Raw genomic sequence first — 26,442 nt, forward strand, 5'->3', positions numbered from 1 at the left:
TTCAACTCAGGCAGATGCAGGGAGAAAAGCCACGGGGAGCTGCAGTCCAGGCTGGATAGAGGCTTTGCTCTGCTGTTGCACCTAGGGCTGCATTTGCAGAGAACCACCTGTGCTGTGTTTCTGTCTGAAGAACACAAGTGATCAGACTATGGGTGTCTGAAGCACCCCTTCTGGAAGGGCCAGTCTCACTAGAGGGAAACAGGCAGCAAACATCACCACAACAGGGTGTTTGAGATGAGCATGACACTCAGCTGTCCCACACAGCTCATAAGAGCAGCTTTCAAGGACATGTTGACCATTGCACAACCCTACCAAAAATCATCAGGTCATACACGACTCTCACTAAAACTGCCTTGTCTATATCAGTCTTACATCATCACAGCACAAACAAACTGGCTAACTGCAAAAAGGCTTTACCATTGGTCAGATCCTACTGTCCATGCTGGTTTTCCATCCCACAGAGATCAGACCACACTCCCTCTCACCCCTGCTTCATCCAAGTCCTTCCTTCTCCAAGCTCCTCCCCTCCTCAGTGCTATTTAACCACTTTGCAGGAACAAGCTACAGCTGCACATCATCCATGTCAATCAAGCCACTGCCTCCATTCCTCTACATTACATAGCATTAGCACAAGCAGAGGAAAGCTTTGAGTGGGAATCAAGCACATCTGCAATACTCTGAAGAACGACTGTCTGCCCTAGAGCCTGAAGGGATGAAACACCCCGACTGTTTGAAAGTCAATGACACCTTGGCTCTTAGCTCACCTACGGTCAGGAGTAGAAGCTTGTAAATGAGTATCATATAACCAGAGAAAACTACTATGCTGTCAGTAAGCCTGTTATTCTGGACAATCGGTGTTTCCAGACAAACTCTAATGAAAGATATTTAGTAATTATTAGAAAGTAGAATGGAAACTGCACTACGAGCTCCATTTTCTATCAACTGAAACGTTGTACAGCTATTTAGATTGATAAAGAGAAAATGTAAAACACATGCTTTTTGTAAATGCTGCTGAATCCAAAGAAAACTGCATCTATTTGAGGTCTGTGTGTGAAACACGTTACAAGATATCAGATGCAATCTCAGAATTTTGTGAGTGCTGTTCAGTATTTCATGTGATCTAGAGGGACTTCAGGGGCAGCTCACCCATTCAAGAACATCCAGACTTGAGTAACGTTGACCTAGGAAATGACATTTCTCTTTTGTAAGGATGAATTTCTCAATCTGGTCAAGAATGAAGATGCTATCCCAGATTGGAGGGAAAGCTCTCTCTCTTCCCTCCCTGTTTCTCCAGAGGAAAGAAGATTTGAAAATTGCACTTGGAAGACATTCAATCAAACAGACGGTCAGCTGTGCTCACATACCGTTTGGATCAGGTTTTTAGAACTATGCCAGAACGTACCTTATGCAAAAAGAGTAAAAACAATAACACCAGAGCAGAGGAATGGCACAGCAAACCGTACAAACACGTAAGGCACAACCAGCCATTAGGTGAAAGGCCAACATCATTTAGCAACTCACAAGTTCATAAACGGTAGATTTACAGAAATTTAATCCCTTTCTACTCATCAAGGGATTTCACTACAGGCCAGAAATAGCTAACTGGGACTCGGAGCAACATATTTAAAAAAATGAAACACACTTCAGAAAACTCCTTAGAATCCTTCAAAAAGTAAAAGCACTAATTAAAAAAAGATGTTTCTTTAAGGAACAGTCACAGGTTTACAGGGTGGGAATTGGCTAACTTATTAGAGTCTGTTCTGTGTGTCTGGCCACTGGTTGGCAAATGCAGACCTTTACGCTATAAAAACTGTTTCAGTAACACTTTGAAATACTTGCCCAATCATGTTTAGTTCACTTGGGATTCATTATAATACCATTAGATGGGATTATATCATTTGGTTTAATGTCAATTGCATTTCCATATTGTGTCCAGTGGTTTTATGATGTGGACAAATATTCCACCAAGGACTACGCTGAGGCCATCACATTTAAATTCTTTTCCTGAGTCACAGCTGGCAGAAATCTTCATCTCAAGACATCCAGGCTGCAAAACCCTCCTTGGAAGCAAAGGGGAGATCAAACACAGTTTTATGCTATTCAGAGGATCACTGCAATGGTGCTTTGTGTTCTAGAGTCTGCTGAACCCACCTAAGTGCTTGAGTCAAATACAACATTCATTGCCTATCTGTCCCTTCATCTTGACTAGAAAGGCCACAGTGAATTACAGATCTGAGATCTTCTGATTCATTGTGGCCAGCCAAAGCAGGAGCATGAGCACCAGGACAGATGCCTGAGCCTCCTCACAATGGAAGAGCTGCGCTGACAGACGTCTGACCTGCCTGGGGAGCTGGCGATGAGCTGAAGCCCTCAGACTCAAATGTCTCATCACATCTGCTTTCATGTCCAAAACATTAAATGCTTCCAACAGTAATAAGGCTCTAGAAAAATGGAATCATCATCAGTGGCAACAAGAATGATGTCAGACTTGTTGTCACACAAGATTTGTACTATGGTCCTCATCGTTGTTTGAGGACAATAAGTAAAGAAGCCCTTGTCTTATAAGGGGAACAAGCAAAGCTCGGATGTATCAAATTGCATAATGCATTTTCAACAAGAGTTTTGTTGCTGGCACCTCTGATAGGAATTAAATATATGTGCTAATGGCCTAGGTGACAGGAATGCAGGTTTCTCTGTATGGGAAAAAGTTGCTTTCTAACAAACTTAGAGAAGAAGGTGGATTCTGCTGTCTAAACCTGACTGGAAATGTTTTGAAGTACATGGCAAAGCACAGAAAACATCTCAGGAAATAATAATAAAAAAAGAGCAAGCTAAAAGTACCAGGGCTTTATATTAATAATAAAAATCTTAATTAAAATAATGTTTAATGGGACTATACTAAGAAGCAGCCCTAAACTACATAAAGTGAAAGATCTGTTTTAGGTGGGCTACAACAGACTGTATGTTGATGAAGCATTTCTTCCTGATCATAAAATAATATCCATCATTAGAATGTTAGGTGTTAAAAAAATTATATCTAGTCCAGAGATGATTTACTGTAAAAATGACCGTGATGCGCTGATTTCAATGAGTGTGCCTGGGTGTCTTTTGGGAGCCCTCTGCTCCCTAACTCTTATATCCCCCACCTGGGTGTAACATGTGAGCAGGGAACCCGGGGTTCCTGACACCTCCCACCCCAGGGTGACTGTGGGAGGAGGCAGCCCCCTGCAAGGGAAACTTTCCCTCTTTCCTCTGTGCAAAAGCAGAATGGGGCAAGAGTGCAGTGCAGTCTTTTTGCAAACCTTGGAGAAATATAATGTCTTCAAGGCCTCTTCCCCTCTATCAAATTTGACTGAACACCGGCTCAAAAGCAAAGAGGATAAAGTGCAATAGTTGGCCACAAGCACTCAGTCTCGCAGCCCCCACAGAAGACTTCCTTCCAGAAAGACATAAACTGCTTTTCCACAAGACACAGACCAGGAGGGAGAAAGGTGTTCGGAATGGTTGTACCTCTGTTGGATGTGCAATGAGCTTGGCAGGTTGTCCTCTGCCCGTGTTGTCCCTGGTGTCAGCTGGACAGCCCAAGGAAGCTGCGGAGAGGGCTCCTCTCAGCTGGAACCTGGCCCGTGGTGCTGTTTCTAGCGGAGAGTCTCCGTGTGCCTGTCAGGAGGCTTAAGCTTCTTTCTAGGCACCAACCAACACTTGGCCTGGGGAGAGCAAATGAGTCACATCTGCACAGCTCCTTGGCAAACAAACACCCTGTAAAACTCTGCTTTCTTTTAGTTAGGAGTTTCTCAGAGGGAAGATATATTTTCATGGGAATTTATAATTTTTTGCCCTCGAGAGAAACTTCACCGTTTTCCTTAATCAAAAGCGGTGTCATTTTTACCACTAAACATCTCACTTCTTCCCATCTGGCCAAAGACACTTCAGTGAGACATGGGCTTGGAAGAACTTGCAAGCCTTGGAGGGCCAGATGCAGCGGACCAGGCTGACTCAGTTCCTTTATGGCTCTGGGCAGTGGGCTTGCCTATGAAGGCATAGCCTTGTGCGGATGTAACCCCGGCATGCGCAGTTCCTGGCAGATGCAGAGCAGAAGCCAAGAGACAGAGCAGATTTAAACCACACTCTCTCCTGGAATAGTGAAGTTGGTCTGAAGTGCAGACTTCAATGGTGCTTGGGCAGTGGTGAGGACAGGTCTGGTTTTGGCAGGCACAGAGCCATATGCTGTCCTGCGACTTAACTACTGGAAGTGATGGATTTGCTGTGGAAAGACCTTGAGTGACCGTGTGGGTCATGGAAGCGCCACGCACGCTGTCCGTGCAGCATTTCCCAGCACTGCTGGGCAGCTGTGCACCAAGGTCATGCTGGAGTATAGTCAGATGGTCCATTTTATTCTGGGCTTTGGTCCTTCCAAAGTCAAATCTCCAAATCTCAAGCACACATGCCCATCATGACGCAGCCTATGTAACCTCATGTATAACCGCGTGGGGAAGCAGTTCTTGGGTCTGCTTGAGATGTGTTTTGCCTGCAGGTCTGGTGATCATGGGAAGATACAGAACTCTGAAGAAGAGCTAGTTGACATTTACCATTAGGTATATTTTTCCATCATTAAAATGGAAGGAAACCTCAAGGAAAAATGTCAGGTTTTTAATTACTTCCCAAGAAATAAAACCCTAGTAATTGAAAGTGTTCACAGTAACCAACAAGGGAAACATTTCTCTAACAATCAAAAAGTGGAAGTCTGCAGTCTGTCATGCAGATATTTCCTGAAATGTTCAACTGGATAGCTTCTCCAGTTGCTGAAAACTAGAAAAAAAAATCAATGGATTTCTCTCCTTGCAATAAGAAATATTTTTATTTTGTGCACACTCAACAGTTTTGCAGTGCGAGAATATTTTCTTGACCCTGTGTCCAGCACTACAACAGTAAAATACAGGCTTTCTATTTCCCTCTCAGTGTTTTGCTTATGCTCCTCTCCTTTCCTATTAGGATTTCAGCTGCAATTCCCAATTCTGAACTCATGTAGGACAGACCTGCGGACTAGAGACCTTTTTATTCCTTAGCAGGTTGCCAGCAAGCATGCCAGTGAGAGATCACTGAAAATCAGGTCTTCTTGTGCTTTTATGTGTGCTTCCCTGTGCAAGCACGAGAAGTTTGCATAGGGCCCCGTTACATGCGGGGTAGGGCACAGCTCCCTGGCAGGAGGTTTGCTGGGTGATGCTGTTTTGTACCACCTGGCCTTGCAGCACTGGTGTCAGCATCTGCCACCCCCTCCCACAGTGCGGAGAGGGTGGCTGAGGGCAAGAAATGCAGGGCAAGAAGCTCTTAGTCTGCTTGCTCTGATAAACTGAGAGAACCTGGTAGCCCTTCAAAGCCCAAAATTACCAAATTTGAAGATTGACCCCATGAGCCTGCCAATCTGAAGTGACATGAAAGGAGACAAGAAAATGAGACTGAGTGACTTATAGTTTATCGAATTTATATGGAGCCTTGTGTTTTCTAGTCCCGTTCAAGTTCTTCAAGAAGGTACATGTGTCCCTTTTCTTTTGTTTGAAAATATCCAGGACATGGCTGATGGTTTGTTTCAGAGGACGTCTGAGACGCAAAGCCATAAATTCCAGCAGGTTGTGTGAGAGGTGTGTCATCTTTTCTGTTTGTTTATGTGTTTTTTTTCCCCTGAGGATAAAAAACAGTAATAATTAATGCTGTCATTTAACATGTTCCTTCTGAAGAACAAACCTATTCTTCCTTCAGTGCCTTCCCTTTCTTGTGTTGTTTCTGAGAAGAAGAAGTGCTGAATGAAAACAGAAAGCTGCATTTTCCAAAACCACATTCAGTGAGGCTGTGCACGTTTCTGCTTGGTTTAAAAATATCTCTACGCTTCTAGACACGTTCAGCTCCTGCCTTTCTGAGAAAAGATCTCCAGTTGAGTGTTGGCTCACAAAAAGGTGAGCTGGATGGCAGTGCACACGAGCGGACACGTGGAAGAGCTGAACTGAAAAGGAGGAGGAAGATATGCTGTCCTGGACAGAGAGATGTCTGCGTGCGGGTGCTGACAGGGTGGCATTAAAAGCAAAAGAATGGGAGAGCACAGAGCAGGTGGGATATTTAACGTGGGGACGATGTGTTTTAGTTTCTCTTTCAACAGTTTCTTCAGGAGGCAGAACTTCCACCACATGGAGCTAAGGGCCAAGAAATGTCAGTTTAATTTGGTCTCTGATACTCAATCAGCGCGTGGCCTCAGGCAAGAGACTTATCTTTCCTCTATCTAAACGTCTACATCAGTGAAACAGCAGCGAAAGTACTTTCCTCAGGAGTGTCAGTGAGTTTAGCATAGCTCATTAATGGCTGCTTGGAGCTTTTAAATCCTGCAGCAGACTATTCTCTGCAGGCACCGGTGGTTAATGCACTGTAGGGGTGACGGGCAGGAGAAACCGAAGCCCAGCGCCCCTGTTCTGTGCTCGGTGACTGACAGTTGGCCGCCCGTGGTAGGTCCCCATCAGCGTGATTAGAGGATGCTCCCACTGGAAAAGATTGTGACTGGGAGAGTGCCAACGATGTCTCACTGAGAAACAAACAACCAGTGTATCAGCCCTGATCACTGCATTCAGCTAATGAAAATGTATGTAATTGATATTTTATAACTATATGGAGAAAGGATTTTTTTAGGGCTTTAATGGTATCGATTGACGGAAGAAAGCCAGATAGATGTCTCTAAGCTGCAGGCTATAGGGCTAAAGTGCCTTTGAGTCAGGAAATGTATACTTGTTTAAAATTCACTTCAAATTTTCACATCATTTGCAGCTTTTAATGGCATTTTTGCACCCTGACAATTAATCACATAGCCACTCCAGTCAACTGATTGTCTCATTTCTGACCAACTATTGTTGTCAGCCCTCTTCCCCTATATTCTGCATACTGACTTGTACCAGGGTCTGAAAGAGGATCATTGCCACCAAGTCCTGGGATATGCTTTGGGATGCTCTCCTTGGAGGTGGTGCCTGATACAGAACTTTTGTCCTCGTTCTTTTCTGAGGTTCATCACCGCTCATTTCATGTGAAGCTGCTTGGAGTGGCCCAGTGGAGGCAATACCGCTGCTTTAAAATATATGCAGATATTGTTGCTTGCTATGTCAATGAGCCATTCAAGGCAAAGATTGTCTTTTTCTTTGTGCTAGTGCAGCCCCTTGAAAAGAGAGTCATGGTCTCGGTCATTAATTAGGCTCCTCATGGTGCCAAAATATATTAAGTCATTTGGGTTCTGTTTGTATCCAACTGTGTCTACATGGGCTGCTTTTTTGGCCATGGCATCGTGCTGGGCCGTAGCCAACATATAGAAATAAGAGTTAATTTTTCTCTGTAAAATAAGAAGGTGAAAGAGCAGGGGATCTGCAGCAGCAAGATCCTACTGCAGAGAAAAAAAGGAAAAGGAGAACCTGGGCTCCCCATGCAGGCGACTCTAACATGCAACCCAAATCTAGATGAGACTGAGTGAAAAGGAGGCACGTGAAATGAGCTTACTATGGCAAGTGCATGGCTTGGAAAGCAAGTGAGAAGGTTACTTTAGACAAAGGGTAGTTTCTGTTGACTTCAATGGGATTTGGGTAGTCCAATAATGCTGGCTTAGGTTTAAACACACAGGTTGGGTTTGGTCATTGTAAAAAAAAAATCTTTCTGGTGTGAGATTGGAAAGTGGACCAAGAAGCAGACAACGGAGGTCCAGTTTGCAGCCTTACGCAGCATAGAAGCTGTCAGTTTGTGTTGTTTTCTTTTTTTTTTGTTCATTGAGGATTTTATTTGTTGCTCATCTTGAGATATTTTTAAAAGTGATGTGGATGTCATTCCCTTTTTCTTTTTTTCATCTCCCTCATTGGAGCAAAACATGAAAGATGCCCATGCAAAGCATTAAACCAAAAGAAGAAATTAAAAAGAGTAAAAGACAAGTAAAAGGAAGAGAAGTTGGCATTTCCTGATCTACCTCTCCATGCGCCCATGCACAGAGAAGTGTCTTGCTCATGCACATCGCAGGGACTTAACTATGAACGTAATGTGAGATTTCATTTTCAGTTCTTACAAAACGAAATGGTTACCCTGAGAGAGAAAAGGAATGGGCTGGATGTGAGACGAAAGTGCAGAGTCATTCTTTCTCTTCTTCTGGTCAGTGTGTCATACCTTGGTTGTAGCTATGCTTGGGACACTGCTGCAGAAAGAAAATGAAGAAAATCTGATTTGTTTGAGTACTACTGGTAAAATTGTACTGTCATTGCATGCAGGACTGTCATGTAATTAGAAGGTTGCCCCTAAAAACATAACTGTGAAAGTGTTACATTTTTCTTCTCTGCCACCACTTCTGTTCCCAGTTCCTCTAACGTTCATTCCACATACCTCATTTGCAAGACCTGGCTTAGACAATTCAACATTAGAAAATAGCATTTATGGAGATTGAAAGTTGTGGTAATTAATCATCTTTGGGTGAAATTCTAGCTCAATGAAGTCAGTAGCAAAACTCCCACAGCTTCAAGGTTTCAGCTCATGGCATCTTACTGCCACAGATTATTTGCAGTCTGGATGTCTCTTGAAGCTTTGTGTACGTTAAGGGAATATATTGGTTTTGTGTGTTTGGTCATTAGGAAGGAATAAACAATTGCTGCAAGTTTAAAAAGTTATACAGAGTTACAGGCTTTGGTATTTCTTTTGTCTCTGCAGATCTCAAGCCCAAATCAGTTTTAAAAAGTTTTTTGTGACTGCCCTGCAAACAGTCGGGGATCTAGAAATTGAGCCATGTACCTTCTGGCTAGCGGTAGTCACAATTTAGTTCATGAGTGTGCTAATGATGCATGAGACACAAACCAGATTTCTCCTAAGTTTCATTGGTTTTGCAGGACTAACCATAAAAAACTTTCCTGTATTTATGGAGACTTAGTTACAGCTCACTGGCATCAGTAGAAAGCTGCCCTGTTGCTGTCAATGAGCTTTTGGCTCAGATCCAGAAAAATCTGATTCTCCTATTTGAACTGGTATGACTGCATTATGCAATATTTAAGTGTTTGTAACACTAGATCAGAATACACCATAGATGAATTGCAAACGAGCTTATTTAATCCATGTAATAGAAGAGGATTAATCCTTTTTTTTCTTTTTCCCTCCCAAATAATTTACTAAAGCAAAACCTAAGGGATTCCTTAAACCCCCAGGACCTGCAGTAACGGGCTGTTTACAGTAATCCCTCTCTGGCCTTAGAAAGATGGCCACAAATACTATTTATAAGCACTTAATTTACCACCACCACCACCACCCCCCATCCTTCTTGAGTTTGTTGCACTGCCAGATACAGAGATAAAGAGAATAATCCTGAGGGAAGCTGCAGCTGTCTTATTCAAACTCTGAAAATTCTTGGTTGTTCTGTTTGGCAACAGCCACTTTCTCAGCAATCAGGTCTGGGTTTGGTTTTTTGCCTAAGTAGTCAGGATGGGACCACAGGTGATGACAGTACCAACAATTAACAAGCAGCAACACCACTGAGTGCTGCTGTGACCAGTATTGCCAAAGTTAGTGCTTGCGGTGCCTCTGCCTTTCTCAATGGTTACGGGGGGGTTTGCCTGTCTTTAGACAGGAGGAGGAAAGCAACCAGGAGGACTTGTGTGATTTGCCCACGTCACGCAAGTCAGTAGCAAAAGTCATAAAAACATCTAGTAATGGATATTTTTCTTCTCTTTTCTCAGGCAACTACAGATTTTCTAATGAGAATTTTTCCCTCTCATATCAGTGACAATGTTGGTTTTCAAAAGTTCAAGGGGAAACTCCCACTCGCCTCTGGGCATGCAATAAATCATCCAATATCACTCTTAAGAATTGATCACCCGTGAGAGGCCGTGATCTCATCACTGGCTGGGAGAAAGGAACAGTTGGTATGAGGCAAAAGCACTCCTCAGACACGTTGTATAACTTTTTGTATTCATTAAGATGCTTCAGATACAGAACAACCCTCTTTGTTCAATATTTATCTTTTTCATCTGCCCTGACCTGGGAACTGTGAGCACTTTGAGAAGTTAATTGAAAGCTTGCTTTGTTTCATTTTAGCTTTCAGGTCTAAAACTTCACTGTCAGTAATGGCACTGAGAACACTTTTGTCCTGTCTGCAATAGCTCAGAAACCTTTTCCAGCAACAACTGGGAATTCGTTATTGATCACCATTGTCTTATTCCAGGAATTCTCCACTGAGATAATTTTTCTTACTGAATGACAACACGAACCCCCAACCCAAGAAGGGAATTACTCCTCTCATCTTTCCATAGCCAGAACGGTTCCTCAGTCACAACATGCTCTACACAGGCTGCCTGTATTTTCTGTCCTAGATGAGGTGGATTTTTTTTTGTTTTTAGTCCATCCTCCCTCACCCAAGTCCACCACCTGCCAAGAGGGGCTGAAGTCTGAGCAAGGATTTCAGAGACCTGCACTCAGACTCTGAGCTGTACAAGATTCTTACGTAGCTTTTGGGAAATACTTGTGCCTGAACTGACATCTCAGTAAATTGGCAAAAATAATGATATTCTTCTGTTATTAATATGGCCCATAAATTTTTTGGAGCAGCAACTGTTTCTAATAAGATTTATATATATACTTTGTACAGTAGTGTCCATATCTGCTGGCAGAAGAAAAGATTTAGCAGGGGCTTATTAATAAAAAAAAGAAAAACAATAGTTGCAAATTGGCATCATTATTTTGAATAAAACTTGAAGACGCACAAGGTGAGTAAAATGGGGGACTGAGACATGAAGAGAATGGTAGAATATATGCAGAGATACATAATTGAACATCTATTTTTGATCATTTCTAGAGGCGGAAATTCATGAAGGAACAGATAAATACTGATTTATCAGTAGTTCCGTGTTAACATTTCCTTGCAATACAGTGTACTTAACTAGTTCCATACCATTCCCTTATTCACAGACCTCTGCTTTACAACAGCTGTTCTCATAAGATTTTTTTTTCAAAGGACAGAGTAGGAAAACCAACAAAACATTTAGGTACCGAGACAACAGACTGTCTCCCAAAGCAAGGAATAGAAATTTCAGCCAAGTGTGAAGTCTAGATCAAAACATTTTATATCCACAGAAGGAATGAATCCCAAGACTTTGCATGGGGTGAAAGATGGAGCAGTGGTTATTTGAGACTAGCCTTCATCTGCTGGTGATATTAATCATGTTATTTAAAAATGTTTACCACTGTATCCAGCATCAGTGGTGACATCATATTTTTAAGTTCAAAATTCAGGGGTTAAATTGCCCATGAAATCAGGAGGCATGCTCAAGAAGTTCAGAAGGAAACAAAAATAAACACATAAAAATAAGGAAACACCAACATGTTTTGGCGCTGCACCTTTTATCTGCTTTACAGATCCTGATCCTCTCATGTTACATTCTTGAATTCTTCTCCACAAGCCCAAGGGTGACACACACATTTTTTTCTGGGGTCTTTGCAAAAATCAGTGGGGTCCCAGTAACTGAGCTCAGAGAAATGTGCTGCTCATTGTAAAAGCTGGTGACACCTTAGATCCACTCTCCACAGCAATACTGGGAGCTTCAGAGAGCTTTTGCCCTTAATGCTCTGTCTCTTGGTTCTTATCTAAGGATTTAAAGCTACAGTGTTTCATGCAAATGCGTTATTCATTTAGTCCAGAAAATGTTGAGATCTTATATTTTTTTTAATCCTTAATTAATCCAAATCTCTACATGTCTTAATATAATGAAAGACTAAAAATAATGACCTAAACACTCTCACCCTGCCCCAGGCACTTTTTTCTAAATCTTTTTTTTTTTCAAGGGGGTTAATTTTAGACTTGGCATCTTTGCCCCATGAACTTCCCACATGTGGTTAAAGCTACAAGCCAGGTCCTGCCACCAGCCATATTTACCAGAAACAGCAGCAGAAATTTCCAGCAGAACAGTAAAGGGGCTGCAGTTCCTGTTGTTCTGCCAGTATATTTCATCTAAAAATATTATTCATCTTGCCAACCACTTTAATGCAATTGGGGAATGGCAGAGCTGGGAAGTCAGAAGAAAAGCTCTTTGTTAAAAAATTTCAGCTCAGAAGTCACTCTATTTTCTTCTGTATTGTTTGCCTCTCTTTTCTGTTTCTTTCTGTAAGTCCTTTGCTGTTTATCCCATCTGCTTCTCCGACTTTCCCCAGTTGTATTAATTATCATTCACTAAAATACTAATTGTTGAAGATGCCTGTGCTTTACTTTTAAACAACTTTTTAAAACTCTGCACAAAGAGAGATGGAGTAAAGAATTATACAGCTGAAGGGTCAAAATCCTTCCTGATGTAACTACCTGGATTTACATCATGGGAGTAACCTGGAAATAGTCATGGGGAGCATGGCACACAGGCTGGACTTTGCTGAGCCAGCCACAGCCCTCATCTTTGGCTTTCCCTCGTTTCGTTGACTCGGCCATTTCTTTTCTTTGTAGTTTTCTGTTGCTGAAGTAGAAGCTGGAAGATGATCAGAGAGGAAAGCAGAGACACTGAGGTCAAGTGTCCTTGAAGTCTGTTTGTGACTAATACATTAATGAACTTATTTGGGGGAAATCCAAAACCAACTTGTTCTGCACCTGAGCATGAAGGGCACCTGCCCAGGGATGGGCAGCAGGGCTGGGGCGGGGGCTGGGGCACCAGTCTGATGGTGGGCCACTGGAGGACCAGTGCCCCTGCTTGGTGGGGGCTCCCAGCCTCCCTGCAGCCCGCTGCAAGGGGGGGGCCTTCTGAGGGTGGTCACGGGGGTGCTCTTGGCTGGCAGGTTAGCTCTCTGTGCTCAGTTCATCCCAGGTGAATGCCTTGGTGAAGCTCCTTTGTGGTACTTTGCAGTAAAAATAATCCTCACCTTCTGCCTTCTGTTTGCTCTTTTACATAGATATGTGAAGATCCGTACAAATAAAGAAAAAGCAGAAAAGGCTAGATTGTAAAACAAATTGTGGTTCAAGCCAGTCAGAGCCAGGAGAAAACTTCTAACAAATGAGTTTTAACCTTGCGTACACTTTCATTTGTAATTATAGTTTATGACGATTACTACCATTAATTTATTTAGTGACCTGAGTGTACATGTTATTCTGACAGGAGTCAATGAAACAATCTCTTCCCCCTCCAAATCCAATAGTCTAAAAGCGGCAGGATACTAACTAGATCTAGCACAACCTGATAAAATCATTACAACACGAACATGGTGTAGTACAGAGGAGACTTTTAAGAAGATTTCTAAGGAAGACACTGACGGATGTTAACATATATTAATAGGAAAGCTGCTGCGGGCATATGAGTGGGCTGAAGACGAGCAGTGTGGAGTGAGCAGGGGAGACAAGGCAGGGCAGGGCTGAGGGCAGGCATCGAGAGGAGAAGAGCTGGTTCCTGCCTCGCTGGTGAGTCGAGGCAATGCCCCAGCCTTCAGACTCACGCTAGGAGCCAAGCAGGTGGATTCACTGGCAATCCAGTCTGGTGGATCCAGCCCGCTCACCAAGACTGCTGTACAAAACAGACATCACCTCTGAGGAAAGTACAGTTCTTTGGCAAGGAGAAAAGGAGAGAGGACCTAAAAATGAGGAGGAAGAGGAGCAAATTGGTAATGGGCAATCCACAGTACCATCGATGCCAGGCTGCAAGATGAGCCACCTGCCTGCATCACTGTGGTGGTATATGAGGAGCGCAGTGAGAAGGTCGCTCAGGTCCCCACCTTGCACCAGCAAATCAGGGTGAGAGCTGTCCCTGGGACTCTGTGGACAGTGCTCACCTCCACCACACTCTCTTACTTGCCATACAATCCAAATTGATTCAGGCACCCTTGTATTCCCACCCTCCCACCCACCCCTGCCTGGTTTTGGCAATTCTCAAAGGTTTTAACCCTCCACTTTGCTTTGAGTCAAAGCCTGTATTGTCTTGGCCAACTAGCAGCTATAGATGTACACACTGGGATGGATCATTGCCTCCTAACATTCTTTTCTGACACTTTTTTATCCAATGGAGGAAAAATATTGGGTCAGATTGTGCAACAACCAGCCATAAAACAGGAGCAAAACTCCCTGGGGAAAAGATCTCTCGGCTATGCTTTGGTCCATCCCCCAGAGCTGGGTGAGCTTGTAAAAACCTGAGCTGTGGTAAAGGAGGTCTTATCTTCAACACCTATGACTTGCACCACCTGAACTTGTGGCCGTCTTACTCCATGAAGTCCATCTCTGAGCCTTTTTGCTCTGCAAGAGCAGTATAAAGCAGGAGAGCTGGAGCTTGCAGCTATTCACAATTAGGTGCAAAATATTGAATATGAAGAAAAAATCGTGACGATACCAGTGTTACCAACGATGGAGTATTTTCTTTCCAGCTTTTGAAAGCTTCCATTTGGATTTGGGAGAAAGAGCAAAGGACTCTGTGTGTGTGTGTGCGTGTGTGATGGTGCTGGGGTCAGGAGAGCACTGGAGAGAGATGAATTCCCTGACCCTCTTCTGTGGAATCTTAATAACGTGTTAAGTTATTGTGCAGCGGAGGAATGCAATTAGCACAGTGGCCAAATCCTCCTCCAGCAGGTCATTACTGCATTAGTAAATGGAGGCTGTTAAGGCACACAGCATCCTTAAACATACCAGAGGGGCTGCTGGCCCAACAGGACCCAGGATTGATGAGAAAACTCCCACTGCTCTCTCCCCTTCTCCATCCACTTTTCATTATTGCTTTTCTGATCAAGCATCCTTCCCCATCCTCCCCCACACCCTGTTCCTGAGACGCGCTCCCAGGAGGCCTCTCTGGAAAATCAAATCACAACCCACCAAGAGGTGTCTGTGAGATATGCAAAAGCAAGTTCCAGCTGTGAGGAACTTCGACAGGCCTGCAGGGAGCTTCCCCAGCCGAAGTCGAGCTGGCAGAGCCGAGACTGGAAGGTGTGCTCCCCGGGGAGGTGCAGAAGCAGAGCCAGGCTGCTGTGTACCGATTCCAGACAAGGTGACAGGCAACCCCAGCCCAGCCCTGGGTGCTAACCCGCTCACTGTGCTGCCCTGCTGCAATGTAGGGGAATTTCTATCATATCTTGAGGGGCAGGTTACCAGCACCTTGCTACTCAGGCTCAGTGGAAAGCAGGGAAGAGGTTTCTCCACTAAAGTTGCGGGACACAAATTAACTCTGTGGTTTCCTAGTCTGACAAATGTCATTGCGCTTGGCACGGCTTCTGCAGTCTCCTGAGTTAGCCTAAGCTGTTCCAGGCAAGCCTGGTGAACCCTGCGGATTATATCACAACTGCATTTGTTTTCACATGTTTTAAGTAATTCTGGATATTTTGGAACTTTTCTGATTAAATTAAATGCAAGTTGGCATCTTTTTTTCCTACGACAAAACCTGGCAGCCTGAGGTTAGCCATAAGGGTAATGAAAGAGCCAGTGTCTTGCTCATGGTAAAGACCTCCAGCCCAGCGAGGTCAGGACATTGGTGGCCCCCAGTAACTGGTGACATGTTTTAAATCCATACTCTGTGTTTAGACACTGGCCTCTGAAACATTCTATAAAGTGGGCTCCACACATAATGAACGTATCTTTCTCCCCACCAACGTGCTGAAGGTTAGAGTCATTCCAGCAAACTTCAGGATGACATGGCCATCGGAGCCAACCATGTGAACTCTTCAAGGAGATGGGTAAGTGAAAGTCACTGCTAGTATTTCCTTATATTCCCTGAGGAGCTAACAGCTGACTGTAACAGAGATCTGACTCCTGGGATAGGATACAACCCGATGCAATGACTTCTCATAAGGCAAATTAAAACACAAAGACAGAGTGAGAAAGCAAGTCTTCTAGATTATTCTTGACCCATCTATGTCTTCAAGCAGTCGCAGGTATCACTAGTAATCACTGTCCACCCCAGACCACTGCAGAGCACACGCTCTGTATTTGTTATTCCCTGTGCGCAGCAAATGGGAATGTCTGCAGTACAACGTGGTTACGTTCCACACAGTCAGGAACCTGTGAATTAGAGACCATAGTACGTGCTTATAAATAAATAAATAGAACTATAGTTTTAAACATAAAATAGTGATTTTTTTTTTTTACCAGAGTATTGTTTCCAGCTTTTCAGCATTACAGACTATGTTTATATTGCTATGCAAATTATTCCTCATAGCGAGTTTACAAATTTTATGTTCATTATTAATAGTTTTATGAGTTTTTCCCCTTCCTGTTTGGTGCTATCTATAGTGCTTGGGTAATACATAATTAATGTTAACTGCTTGTGCTCTGGCCCCTGTACTAGTTTACATTAGGATATTTTTCCATGTCTTTTGTCTCTGGCTGTTGAAAATTGGCGTTCAATGGGAATGAAATAGCCAGATTACTTTGTGCAGCTCTTTCCAGGCCTTTCATCTGTCTGACTAATGTGGTGCTGGTGGATTAAATCACTAACTTCTCTCCTTTTGCAGTCTTGGGTTCAAAAATATGTTTAAGCCTTGGCAAATTTGGCAGTTCCCCTTTGGGCCAGGTCTTGTCTGCAATTTGTTGATAATACAGCCAGGGTGGTTCGAGGTGTGATTCTTCAGTGATGTTTTCATACCACAACAGTCCAGGGTAGATCACGTATACCATCAGAAACTCCCCCGAAAGTACCTTTCCTAATAAAATGTGTACCTTCTAGGAAACTGTCATAAATCATAGCAGCAAAAATCAGAGCAGAAACTATATCTACAAGCCTGGACAAACAATTCCCTTTAAAGTAGACTTAACCTTCCAGGTCAAGTGGATTATTTTATAATAGCCACCGGTTTAGATTAATTGGTAGTCTCAGTTTAAGTTGCTAGAGCAATAGGGCAGGGATGCCGGTGTGGTTGCAGTGATAGCGATGAAGGGAAGTTTCAGGCGAGGACAGAAATGCTTTGATCAAACCCTCCGCATCAGCGAACCTGCTCCCTGCTTGTCAGGCCAAGCTCTACCTCGTTGCACAACATGGGATTGCAGCCTTCATCTGCTGAATGCATCTCCCAGACGTGTAAACACCCAGTGCTCCAGAAAGAGCAAGAAAATCTGCAGCTTAGTGAAGAATGCCAGCACAAATGAAACCTGGAGAAGGAAAACCCAGCGCTGGCAGGCTGTGAGATGGAGCCTCTCCTATCACAACTCTTCAGCCCTGCAAAATTGCAGGTCTCCCCTCTGTGTCGAAGCAAGATGCTCACAGGAGCATTAAACTCTGGAATCAACTTTTCACTGAGACATTTCCAAGGCAGCAGCTTCTCTCCCCTGTCAAACCACCAAGGTTACTAATAAAACTTTGGGCTGCTCGTACCCTGATGTTTGAAGTGCCACAGACTAGCGACAAGTTGATAGACCTAGACGGCACCATCTTCCCTTTGTGTTAAACCAGTTCTCTAAACAGGACAAGTTCAAGATGCAGCAGCTGTGCGGTAATGGGAGATTTGAATATAGCAGCTTCAAATCGGTTCCACCTACTGCTTTTTGGTGAGGCATCAAGTTGAAATAACACCCATTTTGGAAACTGAATTTATTGGGACAAAATTCTGCATGCTCTGTAGCCCTAAGGGAAGAGAGGACAGAGAAGTCTCTATGCAGAACATGGCCAGACCCCATTTCTGCAAACTGAAGGGCTCTGGGCACTTCTTTCTAATGCAAAGTCAGGAGCAGAGATGCCTGCCTTATATGCAAGAGCAAGGTTCAGCGTAGAATGCAGTAGCATAACCTAACATTATGTCTGTGAAATAGGATACTGAGTTTGATTAGGTTACAATTGAAGAGATTTTATAAGCTCTAATCCTATATCTGTAATTCATTTCAGTAACATGCTTTTGCTTTTGTGCAATAATAGCAAACTGTTGTGCCATTCATGTGCCCTGGCAAGTGTTGCAAACATACCTTGCAGGTTCTCTTTACTAGGAAAATGAGTTTTGGGGGATCCTGCAACTTTATTCACCTGGAAAACAACAATAAAAGCATGTTTCTCCTCCTTTCAACCCCGAAGCAGAAAAAACAAAATAATGAAAACATTCACAGGTGCCATTCAGAGGGGTAGAAGCCTGGGGTTTTTAACAACTGATGTTAGGAAACCAACTGAAATGGAGGTGATTTTATTTCAGAGCACCAGCTGCCTTTGTTCAAATCTCTGGGTTGACTTTGCAGGTATGAAGTCAGCTCTGGGTGACTCGAGAGACTCTTTCCTTTTGTTGGTGCCATCCCAGCCTTCTGCTACATGGGAATACGTAGAGCCCTCACAGTTATTTGTGCCTTCTCTCCTTGTCTCTCTCTCTTACCATCCATGTCATGTTTGCTCAATTTACTACACAACAAGTATTTCCACTTCTTACCCTGAAGGGTCAAGCGAGCTCATAAAAAAATCTGTCTGTCTCCATGCATCACCACTAAGAGTGCCCATCAGGCCCGAATCAGAGTCTATTTTCTGTTGCCGAGCGATAGGTGATGGTGTATAAAGGAGACAGGGGTTAATCCACAGGGTTGAGAGAGTATCAGCCACATGTTTTAACTAGTAAAGGAGCACCGATTGCTGGGAAGCCGGTGAGTCAGCGGGCGAATGTCTGTGTTTGTGTACGTAGGTGTGTGTGAGAGAACAAGAGAGGCATACCCAGCCGTACATGCTGCATTACTCAGGACCAGATTGATCGGGCTGCAAGTGGATGCAGCTCCCACTGAAATCAAGGAATAATTATTCTGTCCTCCTGGCCAAGTGCACTTCTGTCGGACGCTGCCATGCCTTGCGCTGAGGATGCTTCTGGGCCTCTGTCAGGATGCATCACAGCAAAGCTGTACAGGGAATGGGACGTTTCGGTTTTTCAAAGCATAACGTCATGTATGTAACATCCGATTCTATCACTTACAGCTGATCTGTGCCTGCTGGCCTCCCTGTGAGAACTTAAATTCTTCCCCAGACCCCTAAAATCTGGACTGGCAAAGCTCCAAGAGTTTCATTTCATAACTATTTTTTTCTTTTGTTTCTTGCTGGAATGAAATTGAGATGTTTTCAACACCTATCAAAAAAAAAAAAAAAAAAAAAAAAAAGACACATAGCTGATCAATCTATAACCCAGCAGCTTGAATGTTCCCAGGAGATGCAGAAGTTGCAGGTTTAGGTACCTTTAACTCATTTCTTCTTTTTTTATTCCCATAGTATAACTACCCCAGGTGGAGCTTCTGGAAGTACAGTTTTGTTTAATGACCCTTTCACACATGCCATTATCACTCATATCATAGCTTTGGTGTCATCCAAACTTGTTCCACTTGCTTTTTTGCCCTGTCCATCAGGAAGCACAATACTACCCTGAGCCAGACTATTAAGGGGTTTCCATGCCATCTTGTTCACTTTAGGAAAGAAACTAGTTTCTTTGATGCAGCCATTGAATTTTTTTTATTTTGGGGTCAATAGCTGAGGCATGGAACAAAAACCAGCTCAGACGTATAACTGTAAAGGAAACGTAAACCTGTCATCGAATGTGCTTCTATGTTCCCCTTCCTTCCTGACTGTGGTGTTCAAACACTTCATAAATGTTACTCCGTGTTCTTCCAGCACACCTCAGTCAAGGCAGCTGCTATTCTTGTTTTAGAGGTAGGAAACTGGGGTACAGAGATACTGTGTCATTTCAGGGTCACCCAAGAAGGCTTTCGTAGAATGACAAACCAAACCTTGGCTTCCTCAGCTCCCGCACTACTGTCCTTCCCCTCTGGAAATACAAGCAAACGCATGTTTTTAAGAATGAGACACTGGCAAAACGCACAAGAAACTCCTTTCCGAGTATGGATAAGCCATTGAACAGACATCACCCTGCCACACAGACTGCGCGAGGAGCCTGAGTGGCAGAGAAGGCACAGCTTATCTCTGAGATGGCAATTACCTGGGTGGCACCAGTGGGTGCTGGAGGAGTTTGAGCCCGTGGGTGGGGTGTGGTGTTCCTAGAACGTGCTGGCTCAATTGGGAAAACCAGCCATGCCCTGCGGCGGAGGTGCTTATTGAAGCACTATATTTCAGGGAGGTGTCAGAGACAGCCTAGCAGCCTGTTCCTCCAGAACATGTCTGAGTCTGTCTCCTCCCGGAGCAGGGATATAAAAGGGCAGCTGCAGTAGGTGGTTGATTTTTAGCAGGCAACACGTGCAAATCAGACCTTCTGGGGTTAAAAAAGGCAGATTTGCAATGAGCAGAAGGGAGGTTTGCCTTGCAAGAGAACTTCCATATTGCAGCCCCCTCAGCTTGAGGATATGCCTTGCAGTAACCTGCAGATTTGGCTTAAACCTGGCTCCCAGAGATCTTATTAATCGATGACAAAGAAACTTCAGCTTTCCTGTAAAAAAGCAATCCTTCCTCTCCATTTTCCAGCTCTGCAGTTGAGCTCCTAATGTGGCTTTGAATAAAATATTTCATGCTCTTTTTTTTTTTTTTTAAATTAGTAGTAATACATCTCTTGATTTTCTTGACTCATGCTGGTTGAATTTTTGGGGTGAACAGTGATGGGGTCTTTTCATTTCACGCTGAGGCAGAAAAGTTGCTTGTTGGGACTTGCAAAGCAATTGCATCATCAAGCATATGAGAGTCCCTTTGAGGAGGGCTGGGGGGTGGGGTGGTTAAAGAGGAAAAGAGTTTTTCTTCCCTCTGCTTGTTTTGGTTTGTGAGTTTCTCTTATCAACGTGCATCAGACCTCTGTTTATTGAATTTCCACCAGTCGCTGAGATCTACGGCATGATGAACAGGAGATGCACACAGGGAGTGGAGAGGGTGCCTTAGGAAAGGTGAGGTGCTCGAGGCAGGGATGTAATGATTTTCTTGTCCTTTGCATGGAAGGAATGCACACATTGAATGTTTGTACAGCATCCAGCACTGTGAAGCCCCGATGTGATGAGAGCCTTCTGACTAATATATTTGGAGTGATAAAAGTGGCTGCTATTTGCTAATGGGAGTGGTGGGAATGAAAAATGAATCCTTGGTTTCATCATTTTCTAGGAATGCAGTTCCTCCTGGTTACCCAGGGGTTCATCTACCATCCAGCTGCCGTGTGGGCTGCAACTGAGCATGTAGTTAGGAGAAGAGGGGAGAAACAGGGTTCTTCAACAGCTTGATGATGTAAAAATAGTGTATTTGAGTACATGATATAGACATCTTCAGATATATGGACCTCATAGTGATAATTTCTGAAAACATTACCAACAGGGTTTTCTGAGAATGAAATATAGGGGCAGGAGGATCAGAGCTTTCAAAGAACTGTAGAGACCAACAATAATAAAACTCAGTCAAACCTTTGACTGGAGGCAGAGCTTACACCAGAGCTGAGAAAATAGGTCTTACTAACGCTCTGTCATGAGAGCAGCTCTTCAGGAGTCTGTTCTTCTGGGTCATCTCTCAGTCCTCTTTTGATTCATTTCTGTAGCAAAATATGGCCTTGAAGTTGCCAAGATGTGGGGCTATAAAATTTAATAGAAAATGATTTGTTAGAAGATTTCTCTTTTACAGGGGAGAACAAAGAAGAATCAACTTATAAAAGAACTAGGTTCCCTCTAAAGCTGAGAAGAGAACCAAAGCCCTGGAATAGAACAAAAGGATCTACCTTAAAAAGAAAAAAAAGTAATTAAAAGTTTGAGTATATCAGCAATCAGCTGATGCCACCCAAGTGTTCAGTGATTTACTTAGGCACCGGTGAAGAATCAGTCATTATGTGTCAGAATATTATGTAATAATCTTAATGTGTAAAAATATCTCAGCAGCCACATAATGTGCAGGATTTGGTTACAACACCCATTTGCATTTGAAAAACTAGGAGACAGAACAACTTTCTGGTTTGTTTTAAGTTTAAACCAAAGGGGAAGAAATCAGAGATATAATGAATGATCCTGTTACTATATTTTCTCCTGTAAGCAGCTCTCACTGATCAGGAGGAAGATGTCGAACCACAAATTTTCTAAGAAAGAAGCCCACAAACCGTAGTGTGTTGTCCCCAGAGAAGATTGGTCTTCAATCTTGGCTCTTCTGTTTTCTTGAGAATTAAGGTCAATCAAAATGTATCAAGATTTATTGCTTGCTTCGACACAGTGATGGAGCAGTGAAAGTCTGGGTGGCACTGGATGGAAAGGAAAGGTGCATCAATCCTTTAGAGCATGACTGTAGAAATTATGGAAGAGTTGGTGTTTTGTGACACATGAGCTGCTCAGTAAGCACACACCTAATTTCCAGGCGCTTTATCAAAATGAAGGGAAGTTTCATTTACGTTGTTTAGACATGAAATCTTGCAGCGAAGATACCTATTGCTCAGATTTTGACAGAAATGGCCTTAAATGGCCTTTTTTTTTTTTTTTTTAACTGAAGTCAGTTCTGAAATCTAAAATAAAAAACAAGAAGAAATTAAGTTCAAACAGAATTTTGTCGACAAGAAGGACTAAGCCGTCTGGAAATCCTTGGTGCTTCCTGATTTCTTTTATCTCCTTGGAGTGCTGATTTAAATAATTAAAGAGTAACACAAATCCACAAATCTTGCAATAAGGAAATGCAAAGTCACAGTGTCACAGAACAGCTACTATTTCTTGTATCAAGAGGCTGGCTTAAATTAGAAAGCCAATGGTAGACAACTTTGTCACTGCCTTTTCACAAATTAACTATTCCTTACCTCTAGCGTGACACTACTATTTCCCACATATTATTCCACTTTCTCAGCTCAATGAGCCACTACATAATAATCATATTTAGTTATTATACAATATTTTTCTTCCCATGTTAATAGCTAGAAAAGCTAAAACAGAGTTTGAGGCTAACATTTTCCAAAGAGACTTCTCGTTCTGGAAACTTCAGGTTTCTAACTTGAGGGAACCTTGGACTGATTTTCTGAAGACGTGAGCACCTACAGCCCTATGTTGACCACATTTTCCAGTCATGAATTGTCAGATGTGTTTTCTCAATTTGAAAAGCTCCTGGTGTGATTTTTAGAAACTGCTGAATACCCAAACTCTGGGAAAATCAGGCTCTGCTAAAGCCTCTGAACTCCTCTCCCCAACAGTTGGTTTTGAAAGTCTTGGCAATGGACTTCAACTCAAGTGGTTGAAACTTGCAACAGAAACAGCGTGACTTCAGATGCCTGATGAGAGAATGCATTTGTCTGGAGATGGCATATGAGTTATTACTTTTGCTATTTTCTGTACCTGCATCCCAGATATTTCAATAATAATTTTTTGTTGTTAATGAAATGTGATTTTCCTAGGACCCAACTGACCACTACTTCCCAACTCCCATTATGTCTTTGTTCTTGGAGAAATATCTACCAGGCATGCAGTCAACCAGTTCTACAATTTGACTTCCTTCTACTCTTTTTGGCATTGCACTGGACAATGTGGGTGACAATTTCAGGAACACCAGGAACTGTCTTCAAAATATGCCACAGGAAACCTGGCAATACTTGAATGGGAAGGTGCAAATAAGGTCATCATGGTTCTTCTACAACTGGCAAATAAGATCACTGTGGTTCCCTCAGGGGAACTGGGATATCATATGCTCCGTTATTGCAAAATGTAAATGATTCCTCCTAGAGATATGGAAGGAACTTAAGAGAGTAATAGGTTTTCGAGGAAACCTTCTCTTTTTTTCATTTAAATGTAGTTCTTAAAGAAAAAGAGACTGGAAAGGCTCAGTTGTGTGACTCTCTTACTTATCATTCTTATCGATGCCAGCTACACATTTTCTAATTTCACAGGCAAAAGGATAGTATACTCAAACAAAAGTTCTGCAAACTCCTCCTGAGATGTGGAAATAAAAATACATTATGCTTCCTCACAATAAAACTTTAGCAACTAGAATATGTTTGGAGATATTTGGATTTGGAGATTTGGAGAGTCCCAGCCTCTGATAGTCAGATACCAAAACCTGAAACTTTCTGAGGCCATTGACACTCCTTTTCTCTGTAAAAACCTAAAATAAAGCATTTTCATTCAAGAACTATGAGGCAAAGGACTTGTGCTGGATTGGTGAGATCAGCCACACCACAGACTTCTTTTCATAAAGCTTGCAAGCTCTGCATCCTAGAATAAAGCATATTTTCTGGGCAAAGCCCGATTCTTTCTTTATAGAAAAGGATATTTTAGATTAGTTCCCCCTTCCTCTTCTATCTCCTCGTCTCAGAGATGTATACAGAGGTTTCTGCTTTTACCGAGATTTCTAGATGACCTTTTGGGTTTTGCCTCTCTTAAGCGCCGCTTCTCAAACTAGAGGAAACCATTGCACACTTTCCACTTTGCCTGCGCACCTGCCAAGCCTAAGGGTACAACCCAGTGTAAGTGGGCCACTGCAGGAGAATCTGGTGCTCAAGGAGCACGTATTTCCTGGTCACTGAAAAGGTAAAAATGGAATCACCATTCTGACTCATTCAAGTAGCAAACTGCTCTGAAGATCACATGCCTGCTGAGCCAATGTTATTTTTGGCAGCTCTTCATGGAAAGCTATGGGTTTTGTTTTGCCACATCTGTTCTCTTAAGTATATTTTGTTTCAGATGAGCCTGTTCCACCTTGTGCATTTTTTTTTTCCTTGGGGGAGGGGGCAGGAGGGAAGGGGGCTGAGTTTGAATATTGCATTGCATTGCAAAAGCACATTTTCATAGCAGAAAAAAAGTTCTCCCCTCTGGGCCTTAAACAGTATTTCCAGCTATTGTGTGTACTCCCCGACCCTTACACTGTTTCTAAGAGAAATGATTTCTTTTGCAGATGTTGGAAGGAACACATGCACAAAAGACTCTGAGGACTTTTATAAAGATAGCGAGATGGGGCATACAGATGTGCCACAGACAAATGGGGCAAAGAAAGAAGAGGATATTTTATATTGTGCAGAATAAGTGTAGCTTTGAGAATCTGACAGACAGCGAGGGTGCTGTTTCAAGGAACCAAGGCTTGTATGGCAGAGTTCAGAGGCCAGGCTGTGTTAAGCCAGCCCATTGTGTCACCCAGCAGGAATCAGAGAGACACAGTTTAGTGAAAGCCACAGGCTAATCTTCAGTGTTTCTTTGAAATATAACTTTTGTTTTTTACCAGCAGTTGGTTTTGATTGTGCTGCAGTTGTCATTACTGGAACAGGGCACCATTTGTTATTAGAAGGTGATTATTTGGAATCTGCACATCAGTCCTTTAGTGACACATATGTGTGTGCAAGACAAAGTGTGCACGTATGTCTGTGAATGCACAATTTTTTGATAATGATGCCCAGAATTTGTTTGATTCAGGTTGATGCATATTGATGCATTCCTCTGGGGCACTTTGTATATATTGTGTTTTTTTCCCCTATCAATTTTCTGATTTGTATCAGGGAAGGATAATTTGGGTGTGTTTTTAAACCTTTTTCTTTTTTTTTTTTCAGAAGTCCTAACCCTGTACCCCCTTACTTGATGACTCACTCCCTTCTCCTTCACATAAAACACCCTTTCAACAGTTTAGTACTGAAAGCATTAGGCCTGTCTCTTGGTCACAAAGTTATTGTTTTCATATCTCTTGGAGCAAGACCCTGGGATATCTCCACTGACAAATTAGCAGTCGTGTTGAATGAACAATTACGTCAAGGCAATATTAATCTGGGGGCCTAGCTAGAGCGGAGAAGGTTCCTGATTTCAGTATAGGAGGAGGTGCTGAGAGGACAACCTATGTGATCTCATTAGATAAATGCACAACGCATACTGGTGGGATCTCATCAAATCTTTAACAGCTATGTATGTTTGCATCAGCTTTCCAAAAGGAATGCCTGGTACTCAAATATAACTGGAGGTTTTTTTCAATAAAAATGGGCTTTCTTACATTAACCCCCTCCCTCTGAGGTAGACACTTTTTTCCTCTTACTGCCTTAGTGTAGCCATCTACATAGGAAATGGGTTTACCTCCAAAACAATCTTCTAAATGAACGAATGTGTTATTGCAAGCCTCCTATCACCTCCAGGCTGAGGCGCCTCAGGAGCGTTCCCATGCAATTCTTCTGTTTTCAGGATATTTTTATGAAATGCTGATGAAACGAGAAGCTGCAGACATTCTAGCAACAACTGCTCCGGAACAGGAAAGTTAGTGCTTGCCTTTGATTTTCACAAGCTGGAATCATCCAGGAAAACTGACACCAAAAATATTTTCATATGTACCCTCGTAAACCAAAACTGCTGAGTTTCACACGGCTGCTGAGCTGAAGAGCTCGGCTTCCTGCGTGGGCGCTGGACTTGCTGACTTACACATCAGGGGAAAACTGAGCTGGCTTCCAACCAGCGCATCCCCGTCCCGAGTGCAGCCCTTGCTCTTGGAGACACCCAAGTGAAGTCTCCTGGCCCTGCGGGCGTTATCGTTACACCTGCCAGATCTCTAATGTCACTGGTCACCTGCCAGCCAGAAAGGACAATTCTTGTTCTGCCAGGTTAGGGCTGCAAACCAAGAAGAGAGAGACCCAGAAGGGAGGGGAAAGGGAGGGAAGATG

Source organism: Falco rusticolus, chromosome 10 (assembly GCF_015220075.1).
Source record: "Falco rusticolus isolate bFalRus1 chromosome 10, bFalRus1.pri, whole genome shotgun sequence".
Taxonomy (NCBI): Eukaryota; Metazoa; Chordata; class Aves; order Falconiformes; family Falconidae; genus Falco; species Falco rusticolus.